Here is a 4,407-nt window from a genome sequence, read left to right on the forward strand (position 1 = left end):
TTCGTCTCTCAGCTACAATGCACCCACGTGGGCCTGCTATGAAGGTCCAACTTATCACTGTAAAGTCGATTGTCCACTGGTTATAATGGGTTACCGGGCTCAAGCTTAAAATGGGGATAGGCATTTACGTACATATACTGTTTTTTTTAGAAGTTAGAATTTTAACATTTCTTGAATTCCTCTAGGCTTTTTCCTTTTAATAAATTTAGAATTTTCACAAATAGATTGAGGTGAGCCATAATTACATAACTTAAAATAATGTATGGCCCTCATGAATTAGTTTAGAAACCCTTAAGCTAAATAATTCGAGGCGTGCCGTGCCAAACAAAAATGACAATTGCATGGTCCTCGTTTTAATTAATCTTATTTATCCTTAGTAATCGAGGCGTGCCATTTAGCAAATTTTGATGGCCCTCGCAAAGTTGTTATTGCGTAGTTGCTTTAGGCGCGTTATTTTAATAATTTACCTTCCTAAACTCAGGTGCGCATTTATGTGACCTAAATCCAAATCTCAACAATGTTATATAGAATGTGTTGCAGACCACGAGTGCATTTATGTGACGTGGTTCAAGACATATTTTAAATGACGTTGCAGATCTTTCTTTCAAAAACGATTAAAAGCGGTTAATAAAAGTTAAAATGCACATAGGTTCAAAATGTTCTAAAATCAGATAATAGGCCAGTAATAACAGTTGAGCGATCGTGCTAGAACCACGGAACTCGGGAATGCCTAACACCTTCTCCCGGGTTAACAGAATTCCTTACCCGAATTTCTGGTTCACGGACTGTAATACAAAGTCAATCCTTCCTCAATTCGGAATTTGAACCGGTGACTTGGGACACCATAATTATCCCAAGTGGCGACTCTGAATTTTTAATAAATAAATAATCCCGTTTTAATTGTTCTTTAATTGGAAAAACTCCCTATCCCTTATACCCTTCCGGGGGTGTAGGTAAAAAAGGAGGTGTGACAGCTCTAGGGACTCTGCTGGGGAGCAAGAACCCAGAACTTTTGTTCAGGGTTCAAGAATTCAAGCTTGGAATAATTGTTATATTAGCTTTATTTATTATCTGATTTTATTTACATGATTGGGCCTAATGTGCTAAGTGTTGCTTTTTACCGCTTTGATATTGGTGAACTGTATATAAACTGCTACGAAACCCTTCTTCTTTCTGAGTCTTCTGAATTTATGGTGCACACGTGTGCGTGGCCCACTTTTCTGTTAGAAGTCATACCAATTAGAACGAGGTTGGGTTAAGTAACTAGGCCGGGTAGACTTTCGTGCTCCCGATACGTTGCCCCCGCTTCGGCTCAAGCTGTCCGCTTGGGTAAGCCAGGTCTAGAACAATATACCCAGGTTTTACACTTAGAATAACTCAGCCTCATACCGGATCCCTAGTAGGAACGTTTGCTTGCATCATGTGCATTTGACTTTGGAGACTCAATATAGGGGTTGGGTCTGTCTAGGACAAGTGCACCCGAAATGAAAAGACCATCCTGATGCATCTTACTTGCTACTTGTGCATTCATTTATTACGGATTTGCATGTTGACCGGCTTATAGGGGAAAAAATTGAGAAGGAAAATCAATGTGAGGACTGAGAGAGAAAATTGTCTGTTTTGAAAAACCAATGTCCAAAATATACTGAAACTCTGCCGATTTTTGAAAGAAAAAAAGAAGAATTTTTTGTGATTCTTTCAGAAAAAATGGGTTTTTGTTTTAATTACGAACTACGTAAGTTTGATTCTCACCTGGGATACGTAGGCAACCCACATCGGGCCCAACTATTTTTGGAAAAAGGGGAGAAAGAAAATAAATAAATAAAAAATAATAATCACAAATTAGGGGTACATAAATGTCGCTTTTTTGCTATAAGTAAGGCGATGCCATTCTTGTCCAAAAATTTGCCGAATGTCCCCAAAAGGGCGCGGGAAGGTCGTTTTTACAAGAACAGCTGCCTTTGGTCATTTTTCAAAATTTCTGGCCGGTTAGCAAACACAGCCTTTAAATCTTCTTCATCGAAGTGCTGAAAGGTTGTATTGACAAAGCCGGATATTTTATGAATTTTTTTTAATTTATAAATAGTGATGATTTTTGAGTCAAAATGAGTCTTGATTTTTCTTTAAATTAAAAATCACCCACATGTACGAAATGAGCACTATCCAGAATCCACCATTCACAGATGTAGATGAGTTTCTATTTCAGCTTCAGATGTAGTGGTATGACTTAGGAGAAGATGGTCAGGAATGGGTCACTAAGTATTTGGGAGCCCTCACCGATATTATGAAAGTTAAACCACGCGATGATTTGATTGCAGCACTACTGACTTTTTGGGACCCTGTCCACAATGTCTTTCGCTTCTCTGATTTTGAGCTTACTCCCACTTTAGAAGAAATAGTTGGATATTCCGGTTTTGGCGGGAATTTGAGAAACCAGAAGCTTATATTCCCGAAGGCTCCCTCGGTACACCGATATTTTGATCTTCTGAACATCAATAATCAAATCAGAAAGAACAACGTTGTCAATGGGTGTTGTTCTTTCTACTTCCTACATTCTAGGTTCGGAAAGCCAAATGGGTTTGAAATTCACGAAAAGGGCCTTACCAACAAGCAGGACAAGGACACATGGCAGATTCACCGTCGCTTCGCTTTCATGGTGGCGTTTCTGGGGATCATGGTCTTCCCAAACAAGGAACGGACGATTGACATTCGCATAACCAGAGTCGTACAGGTCCTCACTACCAAAGAACATCACACTCTTGCCCCGATCATTCTATCAAACATTTATTGGGCGTTGACTTTATGTAAGTCCGGGGCAAAATTCTTCGAAGGGTGCAATATTTTGTTGCAAATGTGGTTGATTGAACATCTCCGACATCACCCCAAGTTCATAAGGTATGGTCCGAGCAAGGACAATTTCATTGAGAGTTATGAAGAAAGAATAAAAGATTATAAATCTCCGGAAGGGGTGGAAGCCTGGATATCCCACCTGAGATCTTTAATTGCAAGTCAAATTGAGTGGACTTTGGGATGGCTCCCGGTAAGAGAGGTAATACACATGTCGGCCTTAAAGAGTTATTTGCTGCTGTTGGGTTTGAGAAGTGTCCAGCCGTATGCGCCACAGAGAGTTCTAAGATAGTTAGGAAGGTACCAAGTGGTGCCTGATGATGAAGATTTGAGTATGCAAGTGATTGAGCTACACCCCGAAGACCCACTCCCTGAGGCCTCAATCCAACAAATTTGGAATGGTTGTCGTTACTTGAAAGATGACACCCAAGTTCCAGATCCTGCGAAAGGTGAGATAGATCCGGGTTATGCTAGGTGGTTTGAGAAGAGATCTCGTGTGGATGATGAGCCAGAACCCAAGCCCAAAAGGCCCGTAAAAAGGCCGCATGTTCAAGCCTTTAATGATAAAATCCAAGAGCGGTTGGCTTGGGGTGAAAAGGAAAAGGGGTACAAAGCAACTATTCATGCCTTAGAAGAAAGCCTGAGGAACCTCAATTTTGAGAAAGTGCACAAGAAGCAGAAGGTGAAAAGAAGAGTCCGATTTGCGAGAATGAAGCCCTCCGTGTTCAGTTTCAACAAATGAAGAAATCCTCTGAAGTGCTAGTGAGAAGTTGGAAAGATCAGAGAACCATTGCCAATCTGATGGAAAAGATGCAAGATTATGACTTCGTCTTGGCGAAGACCGAAAAGGCGTTAGACAAAGCTAAGGAAAAAATCATACAGTTAAATGAGGAGGCCAAATCTAGTAAGGAGCGCCAAGTAATGAATTTGAGGAAGAAATGGCTCAATTCGAGAGAGAGAAGGACCATTGGATACGTTCAAAAGCTTGGCTCCATGCACAGTTGGAAGAAATGAGAAGGTACAATAGAGAATATCAGCATGCAGATATTGATAGGGAGAGGGCACATGCGAGACTCGAGCAGGCTAGACTTCGGGCTCAATTGGAGTCGGCTCTAGATTGCGAGGGCCACATAAGAGATATAGCCAACACTCACCAGCAGCAGTTACAAAACCGAGAGCAGAATCTCCAGGACTTCAGAGTGCAAGTCCATGATTTGGATGTTTATACCTCTCAAAATTTTGTGAATTGCCAAGGGATTGTTACACCCCGTGTTTTCGTATGTAAGAGTACATCATAAGTCAATTAATGTGAGCTCAGAAAGGGAATCATCTTTTAAAAGTTTACAAAGTTAGTTCATCATGTTAATGTGGAGGTTATAAATATTTAAGATCATTAGTACCAAGTAGCAAGAGGGTTTGAAGGCTTAGAAGCTAAACGAATTGAAGAAAATAAGTTTCGTCGAAAGTCGACAAGTTGGAATATTTTACCATGTACTTTTGGGGTGATACTAGGTTTATTGACATTATAAGGAGATTATATTATGAGTTATTTTAGTCGTA

General features: G+C 40.3%; 1 pseudogene; it reads left to right on the forward strand.

The window, feature by feature from the left end:
* The first annotated feature begins 2,152 nt into the window (after positions 1 to 2,152).
* LOC109236371 lies at positions 2,153 to 3,589 on the forward strand (annotated as a pseudogene).
* The last annotated feature ends 818 nt before the right edge of the window (positions 3,590 to 4,407 follow it).

Source organism: Nicotiana attenuata, unplaced genomic scaffold (assembly GCF_001879085.1).
Source record: "Nicotiana attenuata strain UT unplaced genomic scaffold, NIATTr2, whole genome shotgun sequence".
Classification (NCBI taxonomy): domain Eukaryota; kingdom Viridiplantae; phylum Streptophyta; class Magnoliopsida; order Solanales; family Solanaceae; genus Nicotiana; species Nicotiana attenuata.